The sequence below is a fragment of the Rhipicephalus sanguineus genome, chromosome 5, assembly GCF_013339695.2.
Source record: "Rhipicephalus sanguineus isolate Rsan-2018 chromosome 5, BIME_Rsan_1.4, whole genome shotgun sequence".
Classification (NCBI taxonomy): Eukaryota; Metazoa; Arthropoda; class Arachnida; order Ixodida; family Ixodidae; genus Rhipicephalus; species Rhipicephalus sanguineus.
Genome location: NC_051180.1, coordinates 134,876,783 through 134,897,090, shown reverse-complemented (window position 1 = coordinate 134,897,090; position 20,308 = coordinate 134,876,783). Strand labels below are relative to the sequence as shown.

Genomic DNA, 20,308 nt, shown 5'->3' with positions numbered 1-20,308 from the left:
TGCCGTAGTGTTTTCATCGCTCTGCCAGCCATGGACGCAAACCTGCGTGCGCGTTTGGAACGAATGACAGCTGAGATTCAGACCGGCCGTGCCTAAACAAGCCGGCGCCAACATTGTTATCGGAGAAATGCTGCACCGCTGCCTCGGTCGGTCGTAAGAACGTGCCACTCTCAACGGCAACCGGCGATGGTCAAAAGCACAGAAATATTCACGATTTCGGCACTGCGCATGGTGAAGAAAACGCCACCACGCAACTACGAGCAGACGAGCTGTCGGTGAGACCGGAAGTATAATATTAATGTTTGTTCGGTGTTTTAACGGCATAACACAATATAAACATACATATTATCTACTCATTGAACTCAGAATTGACAACGAAGGTAATAATGAGGGTGTTATCGTGATTATAACATCAGCGAATGGTGGAACTGCCGACAATCGCGTCATATATTGCGGACTAATACATCACTTGTCGAGAGAAGAGGGAGAGATTTTCAGCTGACTTTTAGAATTTATTGTAAATTCCAGGCCGCTCGCTTCGCTATAATATTTGGCTCGCGTGTTCTCGGGAGCCTCGACTACCGATTGGCAGCGCTTTTTGACCCAGCTCAAAAAGTGTTGCAGGGCCCTTTAAATTTGCAACACAAGAACATGAAAAAGAAAAGAAAGAAGAGAAAGCACTCTGTCCTGCCTATTCCCTTTTTCGGTTTGTTTTCGTGCTTGAACAGCGTAAAATACAGGTCAGCATAAAACATTGTTACACCTCAGATGGTAGTTATCTGACATTTAAAGGCTGCGATGGTTTCCTCTTAATAGTCTCAATTATATCGCCGTTGTTAGAAACCACTCGGAAAATAAAATTGGTCTAAGCTACATGTTGAAAATTAAACATATTAGTTACTAATGCCAACATCCTTCTCAGCGTCATAACAATGGCCAACTGGTAAAACAACCCCACGAGGGGCCCCTTTATTCGTGCCATTATTTTTTCCTTCAAAGATCTCCAAATGCTGGACAGTGGAGCGTACACCTGCAAAGCTTCGAGCGAAAGCGGCGAGACATCTTGGACAGCGTCGCTCACTATTGAATCTCCGCATAATCCCAACGTGAATTTCCACCGCTCTCCTGACCCGTCCACGTTTCCTGGCCCTCCTTCTCAGCCGGTGCCCGTAAACACAACAGAGACATCGATAACGCTTGCCTGGAGACGCAGCGAGAAAGTGGGTGCGTCATCACTCAAAGGATACACAAGTGAGTTGTCGTGAATCTCATATACGAAATGTAACAAAACATATTGAAGAAACTGGTAGTAAATGACAGCCATGTTTCTTAATGACCAAAGTGAACTAATTGTTTGGTTGCAATTTTCACATATAGTGACGGTATAACAATAAGGTATAATGAGATGCAGTCTTAGCTTATGCGTGACCTCATTAAAAGTAACTTACTAGTATTCACTGGAATATCTTCTGGAAAGACCACAAAATGTAACGTGCCTCCGCTGTTTTCCATTTGCAGTTGAATACTACAGCAGCGACTTGCAGAGCGGTTGGGTCCTGGCAGCCCACCGAGTGCTTGCTGAGAAATACACCATCCAAGCTTTGCGTCCCGACTCACGTTACGTTTTCATTGTGCGAGCAGAGAATTCTCACGGGCAAGGTGTCCCTAGCCCTGTGTCTGAACCTATACGAACTCTAGGTGAGTGAGATTTTCGGCATAAGCTCGCTATGTTATTGGAGGTAAATTAAATTGCAGGACTATAGCATTCCTCTAAACCGCATTTTGACTAATGAGGAACATCGTTGTGAATTGCTCCGTATAAATTGTAACGGCTACTCGTATGCAGACTTACGTGAACGCGCTTACGTCTCAATTCCATCAGAGCGGGGACACCGCGGCCGCGAACTTAATCTGATGCATCAAGCTCAGTAGAATTCCGTAGCTGAACATTTTCCTCGCACAACACGCCCCATGAACTTCAGTTAACGATTAGACATTGCCTAATGGGCAGCATCATATCGATTTAGGAAAGTTTTTCAGTATCGCTGTATACTTTTCAAACTATCCAATGATCTATAGATGCACGAATACACTGTCCCACCGAAATATCTACAGTCGGAGACAACTTAAGAAAGTAGGATATTCTTAGTCTGAAGTGAATACTTGAAATAGAAATGAAAGCCAGAAAAATGTTCGGTAAGTTGCAAATGATGCACGGTACACATCAAGACCAATCCGAACGGTGGAACCAAAAGGTAGTTGGTGGGCTAGAGAAAATAGATTCCTAAATATTTTTTTCAGTTGTCTTAGTAAATCTGTCAATATAAGTAACCAACTTCCATCTGTTTATCAAATACCAAGATTGTAGCGCCTTGTAGTTCGTTCAACAATGATTATTTTATTTGGACATGGACAGTCCACTTGATGTAAACTTTGAGCATGCAGCTCGTTGTTTGAAAAATTTCCTTGCGCAAAAAAAATATCTGTGGCTCGGAGACAAATTTTCGCTTTTCATCGCAATCGCTATAAGCGTAGATTAGGTGCGCGACAAACCACGCAGTGCAAGCAACAAATGTAGGCACTGCCGCGAACCTTAGGTTAACGTAAATTATGACGTATCCTAAGTATCTGTCTCAGGCGGCTTGCAAACTTTTTCGGTGGTCAGTATAAGAAAACGGCAATATTTATGACGCGCAGCTGCAAGAAACTTAGTGCTCAATGAGCATGAAATTTTCGTCGGTCAAAATAAGACCGTTAGCGGGAATGACTCGTTTGCATTTTTTTTCAGGAATGGCGCCACATTTTCTCCCCGAGTTCAACCTTGACGAGGCACGTGCAAAGCTCAGCGCGTGCATTGTGTCCCTGCAAGACATACGGGCTGCCAGCTCAACAGCCGTCAAGCTCAACTGGGAGGTACGCCCTATTACTTCATGAAGCTCCAATGTCGTTTCATTTAAGACACTGTATTTTAGTCTACGCAGAAAGAGCTTGAATTTCAGTATACACTAGCGATATGTTTGTCACAAATCGGGGTACCGTATACATATAGTAGAAGGCTGGTACTTCGAGGAAATTGAATATAACGGTCAGATGTAACTTCAAGTGCATGGAGAAATGTGTTGCAGGCACCTTGAAGTGCGCTTACATGAACACATGCTTGGATTATCTGCCGGTGGCACACCTCCTTTCCGATATATTGGACCTGTGCTGCAACTAAACGCATTTAGCAAGGACTCAAAATTTTGACGCAGTGAGTGAAAGGCGTGGCATATTTCTTTTGTAATGAGTGTGCTGGGAATTATGCTGATGTTATGCATCTTTTGAGAAGTGGATTTGGGACATGTCATTGAAGTGCATCAAAAAGCAGGAAAACCCAATTAAAATGAACATACGTAGACGGCCCCAAATACAAGTTCTTTGTGCAGCTAGCTTGAGTTCGCGCCGTTTCTACATTGACACCGTATCCTGCACTGCTGAAAAGCCGTTCTGTCCGCCTTCACAAATCGCTGTCTTTCTTTGCATCGCGCAGATCCAGGGCATGAGGGACTACGTGGAAGGCTTTTATATTCGGTTCCGAGACATGAGTGGCGGCTCGCAAAAGTACAACATGGTGACTGTGCTCAACGGAGGAGCACTCTCATACGTGCTCAACGACCTGAAGAAGTTCACGAAGTACGAGTTCTTTCTTGTGCCCTTCTACAGAAGCGTCGAAGGCCCACCAAGCAACTCGAGGAGTGTTCAGACCATGGAAGATGGTAAGTACGAAATGTTCGTTTACGCACCATGTATGTATGTATGTATGTATGTATGTATGTATGTATGTATGTATGTATGTATGTATGTATGTATGTATGTATGTATGTATGTATGTATGTATGTATGTATGTATGTATGCATGTATGTATGTATGTATGTATGTATGTATGTATGCACGTAGCCAGGATATTTTTTCGGGAGGGGGGGTCCAAGGCCTAATTGTTCGGAAGAAAGTCTTGCCGGGGGCTGCCCCCCCGCCTTGCTTGCGTGCCTGTAATATGTATGTATGCACATTTGCACTTCCTTCCAGTCGTTGTACAGCTTGTTGCAGATTGTAACTGCGCTAACTGTTATGTGCGTCACGAATTCTTTGTGCGGGTGTCACACTTCTCGAACATCTTCACGCGTAGGCCTTGCTTATGCGTGCTAAATAAGGTGCGGCCGGATTACGCACAGTGATTGGTTGGCGTAATGGGGATATAGGGTTGACGACATTGTGAGCAGAGATGAGAAGGAGCAGGTCAGCCGACGTGGATTGGTAGGCTGAAGGTAGTATCGAGGAACTTTGTGAAGGGTTACATGATAAAGCCCTCAATACGAAAACCATGTACGGGTGCAGCCAGGCCCGTAGCCAGTAATTTTTTTTTTTTTGGGGGGGGGGGGGGGGGCACTTGTTGAAAACCTTGACTTTTTGAGAAAAAAAAAACCTATTTATTATTTATATTGGTAAAAACACATACTTCACCAAAATTTCGGGGGGGGGGCTAGCCCCCCCCCCCCTGGCTACGGGCCTGGGTCCAGCTAAAGGCAGTCGAATCCGCGTGACTCTACTGTATCCTAGGCAATAAATAAATAAATAAATAAATAGTAAATAAATATACAAATAAACAGAGGAGGCCATGAAGAATAATCCAACACTGATTTGTCTGAAAGTCGATCGCGCTCGGAAGTCATGCCGCGTAGTTCAGAGCAGGCCAGTAGTTGCTCGTCATTCAAGTCCGCAGTTAGCCTACTGTTCGTCCCAAGGAAACAGCTAAAGGAGCAGATTGCTTACTGCTGTTACCGAAGCGCCAAATTACAGCATACCACGTGGTGACGTCACACGATCTCTTTTCGCAGTGCCCACTGCACCACCCGAAAGTGTGGAAGTGCAAGTTGTGAATGGCACAACGGCGACCATTTTCTGGTCACCTCCGCCACCTCAGCACCGCAATGGAAAACTGAGAGGATATAACGTAAGCACTTTTGTCGTCCGGTCTCGAATTTGATGCATGTTCCACGCCACCATATACGCATATTTTACGTTAACTGCATTGATTTTATTATGTAGTTAACGATCGTAAGTTGTAGATGTCGTGAACTGCCGTTATAAGCAACCAAATAGAATTCATGAGCTATTTGGTTGCTTTAACGGTATTCATGAACTTGATATTGCGCTTAAAAGAAACAACCATGCATTTCATTGCTGTTGATTCATCGTGAAATGACGAGAACAGGTAAACGTAATTAGGAGCGAGCATGTCAAACAACAACATGAGAGTGTTTGAACTTTTAAGGCTAAAAGAGACATTAACTTGTACACAGGTTTACGTGGACGGAAACTCTTCAAATATTCACCTGAATCAGAGCACGAACTCTACGACTAACAGCCTTACGCTAAACAACCTGAAGACAGGAGCTTCTTACGAAGCACGTGTCGTGGCGCTGACTACAGTAGGTGGTGGACCAGCCAGCAGTGCCGTCCAGTTCAAAATGGGTGAGCTGTGGTACTTTCCTATAATTTTCTAAGGGTACCGTGAATAATTCATTACGTCACCTTTCGTGCGACGGGAGTAACGTGAGCGTCAATGTGGCTCTCGAGGAACTTTGCAACACTTTTCCAAAAGATCATAGAATGGCTTCGTTAAAGGAGTTTATTGTCTCACGAATCGACTGCCGCAAAAATGTTTAGACTCCGTCGAGAACGAACGGAGTTAGAGAGATTTTTCACACGCATTGAGCGTTTCCTCTCTCCTTTTGTACCAGCGAGCGCCCTGAAAGCTATGCAGGGGGAGAGGGGGTATGACAAAGAGGCAAGAAGGGATAAGTGGCAAGTGGCAAGGCCAAGGCTCCCGCGGCCATGCGGTGCTCAGCGTCTGTCCTGTCAACTTCTTTCCTTCTGTTCCGGCTGTTTGTGCGCCGATACAATTTACAGTATGTTGCACCAACTGGCCCAGCATACCACCATTTTGAACTACGTCTGTTCGTCGGCGCGCATCATGACATTGAGAAATTTCTTTTTTGTTTTTTTCTTCGAACGTGCGACTTACGTTCAATGTGATCATGAATGCGCGAGCGGGCACGTGGCGGCATCCCATGGCGGCCACGTTAGCTATGCAGCTCACGATGCTCTAATCAGCCAATGGCCGTGGACATTGGGTTTCTAGCGCGGTCATTGGGGTTTATGGCATCATTTGTCGAGAGACGAGTGAGCTATTTCTAGCTGACTTTGAGAATTATTTGGAAATTCCTGGCCTCGCGCTGCGCTCTCATGTTTGGCTCACATCTTCTCAGGAGCCTCGACTACCGGTCGGCAGCGTTTTCTGACCATGCTGAAAAATTGTTGCAGGGCCTTATTAAATGCTAAGCGGGGGATATTCTTCTAAAGTGCATTGCGGTCAGATGGTACCACACAACACGCACACTCATGTCGTGGGCACTGAGCACTCGACTAGGTTACAGTGTAGAAAAGATGGAGGGCGCCTTACATTCTAATGGAATCATATGCACGCCATATCAAAGTGATCATCACAAGCGACGCGACGAGCGTGTAGACTCTACATCACAAGAAGCACTGACCAGTTTTACTTTTCGCTGCTAACGTGCCGCAAGGCCAAGGCTTTAACCCCAGTGTACGAGATCAAGTTCGAATATGGCGTCATCAGCATTGAAATAGCGTCGCACGCTTCCAGCGGTAAATGCTGCGGTGCCATCTTGTAGATGGAAATCAAGCACATTCATGTCTCTAGGTGATGTCGTAGGCTGCGCACTGACAACACTAACTGGGGATCGCAACAGAAACAACAAACGTTGTGGTACAACTAATGGGAGGCTTTGATTTTAGCACGTAATGTTATTGTTGTTGCTGTTAACGTAACGGAGGTAATTAAGACCGAAGCAGGCCACATGGATTCCCGCCCGCTTCTATCGAAATTACATCTTGTTATCGAGATATTCCATCGAGCGCGTGTCGATTTTTGCAGGCGTGCTGTTTGGTGCGTGCTCACTCATAGCGCGGAATTTGGCTCCATAATTCTCAGTTAAAGGTTATGGTCGAGAAGAATTACTGGTGTGTATTGACGAGTCGAGCTGCCAGGCAGTATATTACAGATGTCCACGCTACTGATATGGTTATTAAATGCGAAGCATTTCTAAGCGAACCTCAGGCACTTTGGGCGTTTCTATCTACGTATCTATCTATCTATCTATCTATCTATCTATCTATCTATCTATCTATCTAGCCGCCTACGTCTGGGCCCTCTTCTGGTCGTCTCCATAACTTGTAATATACCAAAATTGGCTCAGCAGGGGATCAGTGTATGACGAACACGATTCACTGGTCATGACATGAATAACGCAAAATACCTGTCGCGTACGTCATGAAACCCTTTCTCTCAGTCACGTGTGGCACATACCCACATACCAGAGTACAAGTTATCTGGGTGTGTGCCACAGGTGATACAAAGTCTCAACCAACACAGTAACCGCGAACACATACATTGACATGCAAAGAAATTCATAATAATTGTTGGGGTTTTCTGCTCCAGAACCACGATATGATTATGAGAGACGCCATAGCGAGGGGCTCCTGAAATTTTGACCATCTCGTATACTCGAACGTGCACTAAGATCGGACAGTGCACGGGCATCAAGCGTTTTGCCTCCATTGAAATCCGACCGCCGCGGCCGGGATCGAACCCGCGACCTTCGGGTCAGCAGCCGAGCACCGTAACCGCTACACCACCGCGGCGGACGAAAGGATAGTGAGGAAGCTGAAGACAGAAGAACCCTAGAAGACGCGCAACTACCATGCACTCGTTCACGTGGTCCGCAACGTGGACCACGCCGTATACGCAAAAACCGGGTTCAATGCTTCCTAAAAACAAACCTGCCGAGAGAACCAGGCCTCTCAACATTACCGGTGACTTCAACATTGATTTATCAAGACCCACCAACGCCTGGTCTTTATACTGCGCGAAAGAAGGCATGAATATGGACAGGGCATCAAGAAACCTCGCTGCCACCTTCAGGACAGGAGGCATCATGGATCGTTTCATCGTAAGAGGCATCCAGGATTTCCACCAGCTTTGCTATACCTCGCACTTCACTACACTTAGACCCCTCGAAGCCGCGATCACGAACGGATCCGATTAACAAGTCTGGTCCAGCTGCTGGTGATAACTGATCACGGTGATGATGACCTTGTTCAAGAACTGTCGAGAACCCCTGCTACACATACACACGGGTTCGTGAAACGTGCGTGCTTTCTCCGTCATAACGGACAAGTATAAGCATAACAACTGCAACGCAACTGTAACAACTGCAAGTGTGACTGCAACGTACGTTCAGTGCACCTGCGCGTGCAACTCGGCTGCGTGTATATCCAGGGAAACTTTCCTGAATGAAGCTTAGTTGCGAGTAACGCCTGTCCTGTGCATATGTGTTTCTTCTTTGTGCTCTTAGGATTCGCGCTATCCAGTATTGAAGAATATAAGCGCTACATGTCAGCTTACCGCGTCTGGTGTTGGTAACACCGATGTTGCTGTTGCCATCGTTACGGAACTGTAAACAACTGGTGATATAATACTTATGCGACTCTTTAACATATGAGTGTGCGTATACCACTCCCACATTTCTCCAGCGTCATTCCGTCGCGCTTCGCTCAATGTAAAAAATTATGCCACAGTCACCATCCCGCGCATGCTTCGCATAACATCGATTCCCACGGTACGTGGGATCTGCCGAATTTTTTGTAGTTGCAGTGCAACGACTAAAAGTCTTTCACTACGAATTCGTACTGTGGGTTTCGCTGTTCGGCGCATTCTTACGTACTAATTGGGAGGTTTTTAGTGTCGGGCATTTCCTGAAAGCCTTACATTTTATTTAAGCCTTCGTTTATTTTCATTATACCATTGTGCCAAAATGAAGATTATCGTAATATAGACCTACCATGCCTCAGACCTGCAGCCATGTCAAGAAAGGAGATGCGGATGGTAGAGGAGTCACCCGGAAGACAATCGTCTAGTTACGCAATTAGGGCATAATTACATCGTCTGTAACAGCAATACGAAATCGCAACTAAGAAATTTGGTACTGAACATAGCGATAGCTTGTCAATATGGCCAATTCTCTTTCTACCTTACAGAAAGCCCAGCTGCATCGACATCACTTTCTACGCCTTTCCAAAACATTGTAACGCAGTCATGGTTCATTGCACTGTTTGGATTCTTGCTACTTGTGGCTGTCACAATTTTCGTCCTTCTTTTGATACGAAAACGAAGGCTGCAACATGCAAAGTCGCTCGCAACAGGTAAGCACGCGAGGGCGAAAGAAGAGTTTCTATTATATTGCTTTTTTTCAACCTCCTGCCTAACAGTGATATTACATGATCCAGCAAACGCTTTTTCTTCCTTTCTTTTTTCCTGATCTGATTTTCTAGAATCTTCCCGAAAAAATTTGTGATGAAATAGTTGAAAGCACATGCGCCTATCTTCTGCATATTATCAATCAATCAATCAATCAATCAATCAATCAATCAATCAATCAATCAATCAATCAATCAATCAATCAATCAATCAATCAATCAACAATCAATCAATTTTACTAAGTAGATATGCCAACTGTCCCTTAACATCTCCACACATTGATATCATGAAAAACGTGACATATCTGTTCTTTGTCTACCCATATCATCTTGTTTTCAATTTACAATTCACGCTTTTCTTTCATTTTCCTCCTAGTTCCTGTGCATAAGCAAGAAGACATCAGGTGGGTAGTTCTGCTTATTAATATATTACGTTTGCATCACTGCTTTGTGTTCACGCTGACTTACACATTGCATGTCTGTTGCACGCTTCGAGAAAAATTGTGGTGCCAAACCAATCTACTGAAGGTAATAAAAGTATTGGTTTCCTTGCTCCCTACTTCAATCCCCAGCAACTGCTTCAATTCCCTCAATGGCCGTCCTGGCCTCAGTCCTCACGAAGCCTTGTGGATTAACCATAGTGCCTGGAGATCCTCTGACCAATCAAAGGACCCCTTTTGTGAAACCAAGCTTCTTAACAAAATGAGCTGTGCTACGAATGATCTTAATTACTCTAGGTGAGTTGCTTCGAAGCATGTCATTAATGAGCTTAATGCTAGCATGTAACAGTAATGGTAACCTGGAACTCGTTAGTGGAACTCATTGCTATGGCATAAGCAATATCGCACAATATTTTCGGTTGTGTTCTCAGAACGTTTCACAACGAAAATCGATTGCTATCCAGAGGTGCTTTTCAGCTGAAATTTTAGCCTACAGTAAATTCACAAAATGGAAGAAGTGAGAATTAAAGTATGCAAGCTTGAAACATAAATAAATCACTATAACCTGCTTAAGTGCACCTGGCGGTATTTGTTTCAGCTAAGATTTATATATGCATCAACAACTCCTGAACAAACAGAAATAAAATCAAAATATATGTGTTAAAATTCACAAAACAGAAGAACTAAGAATTAAAGTATGCAAGCTTGAAACATGAAGAACTAAAACCTGCTAAAGTGCACCTGGCGCAATTTGTATCAGCTAAAATTTATATATGCATCAGCAACTTCCCGACAAACAGAAATAAAATCAAAATATGTGTGTATAACTATTTGTACAAACTGATAACATTTTCATTGCTTTCCTTTATTTGCAGTGTCTATGCACCTCTAAACTGTGGGATCAATGCGCCTGACTATGCAGAAGTAGACGCTCAGAGCATGACAACTTTCTACAAGAAAGACCTTCCCTCAATCCCGGAGCCCTATGCAACAACTACGTTGATAAACCCATCGCTCCAGAAGAGCGTAAACGGTTCTGTAAGTAAAAGATTACTGTCGCATTATTTTATTCAGGAAGTGCTTTTGTTGGAACGATCTATGATAAAAGAAAGCATGACATGGAAAAACAGTTGTGAAAAAGAAATCTCTAACGTACTACGGGCGGGCTGAATAACTCTTGAAAAAGACACATTGCACAGTTACACAATTTTGTGTAACAAACCTGCGTTATATATATGTGTATGCATTTCTATAGGTTTTCTTTAAATATCCCGCACATGAGCATTGAAACAGGCTGCTAGACTGCTTTCTATGTTCTTTTAACAGATATCGCAACATCCTAGTTTTGTTATATTAGAAAGGCACGCTAATGATGTCGTTGAGAGGATTCTTGAATAATGGTATTTCATTTCTGATCGTGCACATGAGATATATTCTCAAAAGGTGTCACAAATATTGCCAGATTGTGGAGGACATCCATACGTACATTTTAACTATTTTGCTTGAAAATATTGTGAAACGGCGTAAAAGGAAATATTAATTGCAAATAGGCCTATTCATATTAAAAAGACAGTAATTTAGTTTAGGTAGCAAGTTCACTTTTGGGAGACAAAACATTTATAGCGCTGCGTGGAAAACTCAACTGTCGTAAGACCGAACTTTTTGGCATGGCTTTCACGTCTGTGGATTTCTTCCTGCTCGGCTATTATCGTACGCCGTTTTTCAAGATCTAAAGAACCCCAGGTGGTCGAAATTTCCAGAGCCCTCCACTACGGCGTCTCTAATAATCATGTCGTGGTTTTGGGACGTTAAACCCCAGATATTATTATTATTATCATTTTTCAACATCTATATCTCTACTGACCGGCTTTTATGCACCAATATTGAGTGCAACTTGTCTAGACTTATTGGTTGTTTTTGCTGCGCATATTTGTCCGCTTTGTCAATTCCAATTGCATGAACCTGAGACCGTTATTTGACATGATGCCAATAGAATGAAGGGTGTTTGCTAATGTTTTTTTTTTTCTCACAGGCTAAGGATGCTCGCAGTGGGAGCTCAGCCGAGGAAGGAAGCAGGAAATCTGAGAAGGCCTTTTGACCTAGAGCTCGCGCGTGCGAGTGAAGGTGAGAATTTGTTGTGCGTTTAATTTTAGCTGAGTGATTACGCTAAAGAATTGCTTAAAACCAGTTCTATCGTTAGCAGGGCGTGCTTGAAAAAACCGACCAGTCATTGCTTTGATGATTTTTTCCAGATGGCATTACAGATCGGCTGTTAGAATCTGACAAGCTTGCCAGTCCAGCTAGTGACTCGGGAAGCTACACAACAGGTAACGGTTTTGTTTATGATACGTCATAGTTCACGTCAACTCTATAAAGCAGAGAAACTTGAAGGCAAAAACAACTATTTCTACTGAAAATTACATTATAGTCATCTCAACTACGAGAGGTGCTATGCGACTGTAAGCGAGGATGGTCACAGGGGCAATACAATTTGAACTCTTCCGTATAACTTTCTTTTAGTGCATTGAAATTTTGACTGCCAATTGTTGAAAATAAAAATAACCCATTTATGTTTCGTGATTTTTTACTGCACTTCCTTCCCTGGGTTGGTTTATTTTCCGCTTTTCTTTATCTTCATTGGTGTTCGAAACTAAGAAAAGTTTTTATTGTAATAATGTCTTAACGGTTATTATGGCGGTTTTCATCTAGCTGGTCATTATTTGTACCACTTGATAGCTCAGCTCGCCCTGAAAAACAATACAATGCATCTGAACATAGACATATCGGGCCGGCTAACTAGAAGCACAATCACTGTGGCCAGAGACAATGCGGTAATAGAAGCACTTTGTAGAACTCCACGGCGTCATTGTCGTTTCAGATGAGTATGGAATGCCAATAAAAAAGTGCCGCCAAAAATTTTCTCGGGGAGGGTCTTCGTCCAAGGGACCAATGATGAATTGGTCGGAACTTATCCCTCCGCCTCCTGAGCAACCACCCAGTGAGGCTGGGTCTCCAACAAGTACTCCAGCGTGCCTCCGAGGAACGCCACCTCGCAGTGTGCAACTCAAGCAGAAAGTGAGTGCTGTTTGAATAAGTGTATAAAATATAATGCATGCTGTCTAGACTCTGCATTCGAAGCTGTAACCAAGTGGCATTCAACAACTACCTATTCCAATATAAAATTATATTTATGAGTATTTCGTACTTAGCACATTTATTCGTTTTTTTATACTTGAGGTCTGCTTGCGTGACCTAGGGATGCCCCTCTTAGCTCTTGTGTTACGCCACTTTCAAGAGAAGCACCGGTGTATGTTATTTCTCACATTATTTTTGTCCAAACATCCTGTACGCTTACGGCTTTTTTGTAAGGGAAATTTTTAAAGCGGCTTTAGTTAGAGCTATGAATAAAATAAGGCGCTTATATAGAATCCAAGGGCTTTGTGGAGGGTGGTTTCGCCTGAGGGGTATTTGTGTATATTGTACGACTGTGCATAGACACACAGGACATATTCCTACTAATGCATCGAAGATAGGTAGAAGCTAAATCTTCTTATTATGCAGCTGGTAAATAATAAAAGGCTCATATTTGCGAGAGCTTTCCAGTTCACTGCGGCGTCCACTGTGTGCTTGACCTACGAAACGAAAAGCATCTCTCACCTCCTGTTCATTTCGTCATCTTTTATGGTTAACTATATTATAGCACATCAAACGATTGTTTCGTTTTTCAGCTTCAGATAAACGGAGCACAGCCAATGTCCAACATGAGGGGAGCGCATGGTCAGCCTCGAGTACAAACGCACTCTCTAAGAAGCACTCTCAACCAGTCCAGCAACAGCCTAGGAAACTCCTATGGAGATTCGTATGAAAACGTCCCGCCATTCTTTCCCAAGGGACAAAGGTCCCTTCTCAAGCCGCTGCAGCCTCAGCAGTCACATCAGCAGCAGCAGCAACAACAGCTGTTCAGCAACCCTTTCATAGACAGGGGAGTGCAGTCGTCACTACCATCACTCATCAATGAGCCCCGTTCCTCCATCCCTGCTACAGAACCAACAGGATATCGGTTCGGCGCCGCCCAAGGTAAGCACGAACACTGAATTTCATTGAAAGTGTTATAGTATGCTCATGTATCTCGACGAGCGAAACAGTCGTGTGCTTAACAAACAATGAGCTTCGCATGTGCATCAGCAGAAACATTCTGAAAATGAACTGTTGCACCGACCCTGTTGCACTTACTATTAAGAAAACTGGTAGTTTCATCGTGGAGAGCTGGGACAGACTGTTTATTGTGCATCGTATGTGTCAGAAATGTGTGAATGTGAAAAAAGAAAAGAAGCGCTAAAGTTTATCCGCGTCACATATCACTGTTTCATTTTTTATAGGCTATATCTACGAACCAGCGAATGCTGACTCGGATGTGGAGTTAATGACGAGGCCTCGATCGATAGAGTCCAGCATTGCCGGTGACACGGATTATGCTCCAAGCCACGGTAAGAACTTGTAGCCACAGAATTTAGTATGGCTTGACATTTACGACCTACAAAGAGCAGAGCTTGGGAAAACGTGGGGAGGTTTCATGGACTGATAGCGTCGCCACGTGTTTTGATTTTATGTCAGATATAGACTTAATACTGTGAGAATTTCTTCTTGCGGGGCAGCATTACCATTCCTTATTGTTGACTTGAGTACAAAGCTCAAGTTTGGTTGTCGTAGAAAAGCAGTGTTATTGCGGCGTTTTTTTGCTAGAATTATTTGCTTTTTAGAGCCAAGAACCGTTCATTTACAACCCGGTTTCGACTGAGATCAGTGCCCGTTGAAAACATAGACGGTTCTACAGATTTTATTAAATGAACGTCAATAAATGTAGGCCAATCTATGTCAATGTCGCCTTTGGAAGTGCGCTGCGAAGTAAGATGCAAAGTGAAGAAAAAAGTCATATTTTCGCCTCAGTGAATGCGATAATAACAAATTGGAATGTTGTACGACGTAAGCCTAGCGGCTAACTCATTTAGCATCCGATCTTGCGTAAATCTACAAACCGCTAGCGTAAAGAAACGCGGCCGCTGCAGCGATGGGAAAAACCTTCGTGGTGCCGATAGCTTCAACGCAAACTGAGCTGTGAGAACGTAGCACGTACAAGGTATGTGCCATCTGCCGATCCCTGTCAAGACAGGGCGTGCGACCGCGCCCAGCCTTTCATAGTACGCAGTGACTGCTGGAGCCACACAGACCCGCCCACCCTACCTCTGGCATAACGCAGTCCCTCCCCCTCATGGGCCTTTCGCGCGGAGGAAGACGTCCGAAGCGTTTCCTTTCCGCTTGAGCCACGATCGTCGGCCGCCCTCGCATAACATAAGAACGCATAGAGCGTAAGGCGTGCTGCGTGATGTTATGACTCTTGAACTCTAATATGGAACATCATGGCAACGGCGCCGATGATGACCAAAAATGCGCCCGGAATGTCCATGTAATTGTTATCGCAATAAAAGGCGACGGAGTTTGTCATGTGAACGCAAGTCCCATTGATCCGGCAGATGGGAAAACGCAGAGAAGGAATGCCACTTGCGAAGGCTAGCCGAGGCAAACGAGGAGATTGTCAGTTGACACTGACGCATTCCTTCTTAAGGCATGGTAACAGGACATTTGAATTCCTTCTAAATCTTCCAATAGCGAACAGAGTCGAAAAGTGCTCTTGACAAAATGTTCTCTAAACGACGCCTTACACCTTCCAACAATTAAGTTTCGAAGCGGAAGGACGTAGTAATTGCTCAGCAAGATACGTTTTATAAAGTTGGCGGGAATAAATGCAGGTATGAGATTGATGGAACCGAAGCCTACAGGCGTAGGTAGCAGTACATCATCAAGATAGACTAGCATGAAGAAACAAAAATAAAGAAATAAAAAAGGTATAACAAAGACAAGATGGCTGTACAGAAAGTAAAGCACTGATTATAACAGGCATTCTAGGTGGCTAATGACTGCCGCAACCGAAATGGGATGCCAACAAAGATAATTGCCATCCCTTATAATGAAAATTGTTTGTGGTGGCTCGTGATGGGCCCTTTAATGTTGATCTTTCATAACTGCCCGATGAACAGCTTCTGTCAGAGGGGCCCTAAAATTATTCTGACTGCATCAATACACAGCGCCATCGTGGGCCAGCACAACGGAGAGGAGCAACAGCTCTTGCACCAGCGGCCGTTCCAGCCGCGCGAGTTCCTATGACGACCCCGTCTACAACGAGGTGGACTTTGCGAGCGCCGTAGCACGAGCCGCACAAAATGCTGGTTTCCAAGTGAACGGCTCAGTCATCTCCACAACGACGCCGACACCAGAGCAAGGTCAGTTAGCTACGACTTTGAAAGAGCCTCTCCGTACTTAACGCCTGAACTGATATCAACGGCGATAAGGTTTGCTAACAGATAGTTACCGTAGATAATAAGAGGAAATTAAGAGGTGACACACCTGTGCTAACTGCGAACTCGGTTTATTTGTTAAAGAAATGTGTTTAATAAGGAGAATGATGTTATTTTACGTTTGGCAAAGCTCGCACCAGTATACGTACTCACGAGATTAAATCTTCGGCGTAAGCTTAAAGGCAGAATAATGTAGTTCCTTTGGTTCTACTTTAAAGGGAAGCATGTGCTGTCTCGTTATTCTCCAGGTGCCAAACGCGGCGTCCACGAAAAACAGCATAACCAGCAAAATCAAAAAGTCACGAACTTGCCGCAGAATGCGAGCAAGACGTTAACACATCAGATGAGGAATACTGGTAAGTATGACAGTATGAAAAGTAAAAGAGTTCCCGTGGCCTGAACAGCGTTATCGTAAAAAACAAGTTCCATGAACTTCAATACCTGCATCTTTTTTTCAGAAACACATCCCCAGAATCAGCTTTTCTCGTTAAGCCTGCCTAGTCAGAGGACGTTAGAGGACCAGCGTCCTGAACACGATGAAAATAATCAGCCTATGCAAAGCAATGATGGTAAGCACTCTTAAGCGCCCCATGAATATTTCGCATGACTCTAATTGGACGCGCGTGTAATGTAGGGAGGAATATGAAGTGGTTTATTCATGATGACTGAGCATTGAAATGTCCTCTAGTAAAAGATAGCAACTCATTATAGGCCCCATTTGAACGAAGAGCAGCAGCGTAACTGCAAAAGAAAACAAAAAAAAAACTGCACATGTCATTGCCTTTTATTGAAAATAGGCGTTATGCACTTCTTGATGCTATGCATCTCCACGATAACTGGTGAGAGAATATTGATTGCCTGTTTCCTTTTAGATGTGAAGCATCTTATAGCGGAGTTCCATCCGGTGGTGGTGGTGGTGGTGTGCGGCGTGACCACCCTTACTGCGCATGCGCAAACCCTCTCCACTTCCCCTCTAACACCTCCCATCTCCCTCTCCACTTACCCTCTCCCCCTCACCCCCTTCTCACCTTATCCCCCCTCTCCACTACCTCTCTCGCCTCCCGCTCTCCTCTCCCCCCTTCCCTTTCTACTCCCCCTCCACTTCCACTCCCCCTCCCCTCCCTCTTCCCCTCCCCGTCTCCTCTCCCCCTCTCCCATCCCCATCTCCACTTCCCCTTTCCCCCTCACCACTCCCCTTCTGAAACGCGGGCTCTACATGCCGAAACACTGCTTCGCATCGCCTCATGGTCCCCTTTAGCGGGAGATGGCGTGATTTTTCGCTTGGTGCAAATGGTAAAAGTTACATTGGGCGCATAGAAATTGACTTCTTAACAACTACAAGGTTGGCCTGAAAATATGCCAACTTACTACTGAAAGAATTATGAGACCAAATATTTTAAGTGGCGCGTTCCCTAAAAGTCGACGGTGTTCAGCGGCAGCTGAAAAGCATTCACTTGGGCGTGTTGTGTTAAACTTCATAATACACTTCATTATGGGATCAAAATGCGATCAACCCATATATTTATACTTTCGCAGAATGAAAACAATCTTTAGCGCTCATAATTCCCGGGAGATGTTTAGGGCAACTACGCACTAGGCGCCCGCGCATACCAATGTGATAGTACCTTTGCATACCAGCCCCTGTCTTTAATATTAATGAGTGTCTGTGCGAACGCTCCTAACTGAGCTCGTAACCATTATAGCGCACTCGGCTTCCTCTACTCACATACTTGCCTTTTTTATTGTTGTGCTATTGAATTCTTAATAATTAGTTTGTTAATTTTACGTTATCATTCACATGTGTGCACGTGCATTGAGCTCGCTATTTATTTATTTTTAGGCGCACCATACAAACCACCTAGCTTCCACATTTACCACGATCCTCCCCACCTGGTGACACCTCCTGGAAGTGGAAGAAAGCAGTGGAGAGCAGTGAGCCGGGATGGAGAAGTCAGTGCTCAGCTTTTAAGGTGAGGAGTAAATAGCCATGTCTTTATAGCGTTGTCACGGAGCGACGTTTTTGTAACGGAAAATTGGCCTAATACGTGCTAGAAGGCTTCCTTATCATGCTCTGTAGCCTGCATAGGTATGAGGGCACATTTTCGAAGGTAATTGAACAAGATTGAGGGCAGGAAATCTGACGGTATAATGAGATGTTGAGAAAAGCTTAATCGTGATACAGAAGCATCGTTAAAGACAAAACCTGAGCAATGAAGGCATCATTAGACTAGTTTGCATACGTATAAATCTGGATGGCCCACGTAAGAAGTTTAAGTCTGAACTTCAGCTTAGTTATGAGCCTGCATACTTCAATGGCGTTCTTATGCAAGAAATTCGGTGTTCCACAGTCACAAATGCCATAATCCCATCGGAAGCTTCACGGAATTCCTTTTTTCTTTGCATGCTTCCAGTGGCCATTTGTACCATGGATCTACATGAAGTGTGTCACTTCAACACGAAATAAAAAAAAAAGAACGAAAGAGGCACTTCCGTTCCGTCGAGACACAATGGCGGTCCTGCATCAGGACCACCGATCAAGATCCTGCCACGTACACACGGATGCAAACACAAGAAGTTAGCGGAAAATAACTGCTGTGTAAACGCGTCGATGTGACTTGCCAACCAAGTTCCTTCCGTTGCTGCCTAAGAAGCAGCTCACTTCAGTGCGTCAAGTCCGTCAAAGTATGCAAGTGGATGTGATGTGTGCCAAATATGGATATGCCATGCAATAATTAGAAGAAAATCAAGACACCTCGGGCATCAAGCCTCCCGTGTACCGCAGGACGAAGCTGGTGTGTTTGTGTTTTCGTGCGCGTGAGTGCTTGTGTGGTGCGTGTGAACTTAGCAAGAAATGTAAAAAAAAGGTATATATATATGCAAGATTTTGTTTTGTAGATATGCACGCGCGAAGGCGATCGCAACCTTTTGTATGTGCTGACTTCAAGCCTGTACAATGGTGGACATCAACAGCGCCTGGCTCACTCTTACTGTGCTGCCGTTTCAGAGCATATCACTACTGGACTGAGCTCTGCATATTGTGATTGTTGAGTGGGCGCTGCGGGACACTCTTCTTACGTAGCGCAGCTTTCTCCCGAAGTCTTCAGTGATGATCGCCGATTTGTGTACAGACGACAGCATCCTTTCCAGCGTACCCTCGCTTTTTCTTTTATTTATTGTTGAAGACTTTACTTAACTTTTACTTAAGATGCGTGTACAAAACCAGAAGACAGAGTGAAGTCACAGAAATAAAAAGTCACTATTGTTTACCTGCTGGAAGTCTGAGAAATGTGTTACTCGACAATAATAGCTTGTCTTCTTTTTTCTTTATGTTGTTCTGAGTTTTGACGACTTCTTTAGAAACATTTCTTTTTACTTATTCATTATCGTGTTCAGTTAATTTAACTTACGCTATCAGCCAAGTGCTACTGTGTTGTGACGCTTTCCTTCTTTGTTTTATTAGTGGCGTGAGCACCCAGTAACATTCTTTGCTATCTTACCGACCCTGTCTTGCGCCGGTGCGAGTTGTCCGAAAATCCTGATAAAAATAAAACCGTATATAAAAGGGATGGAATGAGTTAAGCTAAGGGTTGTATATGATAGAGTGGACATTAAGGTATGCCGTAAGTTAAATCTGCAGTCATATAATTAGTAGAAATTACTATAAACAGTAATTACACCCCAGAAACCCATCCGATGGGGCTCGCTGCGCTAAAGGACCGCGAACATCTGGCGTGTTGACGTCACATCTTTACGCATGTTTACCCAAAAACCAGTGCAAGTACCACTCCCACTCCTAGACACCAAAGTCATGCATAGGGTAGCTTTAGATTTTTTTTACGCATGTTTGCTTTCCTGCAACAACGTAGTGGCCTGGTACTGTTCTCTACGAATGCGTAAGTACTGTTGTCGTTCATTATTAATCCACGTGTTTGTTGTTCTTTTGGCGAAATATTTAGCAGGCTTGGTAATTTACCGCTCTGTATATACATAGTCTGTCGTATTACACCTTCCGATTTGAAAGAAAGCATAGACGTTAGTGACATTGAGGAAGGGAAGCAATATTAGGAACGTTGGAA

The 20,308-nt window shown here is 44.1% G+C and overlaps 1 pseudogene; it reads left to right on the top strand.

The window, feature by feature from the left end:
• LOC119394265 (roundabout homolog 1-like) overlaps nt 1-19,371 on the top strand; it is a 59,159-nt pseudogene extending 39,788 nt beyond the window's left edge.
• The last annotated feature ends 937 nt before the right edge of the window (nt 19,372-20,308 follow it).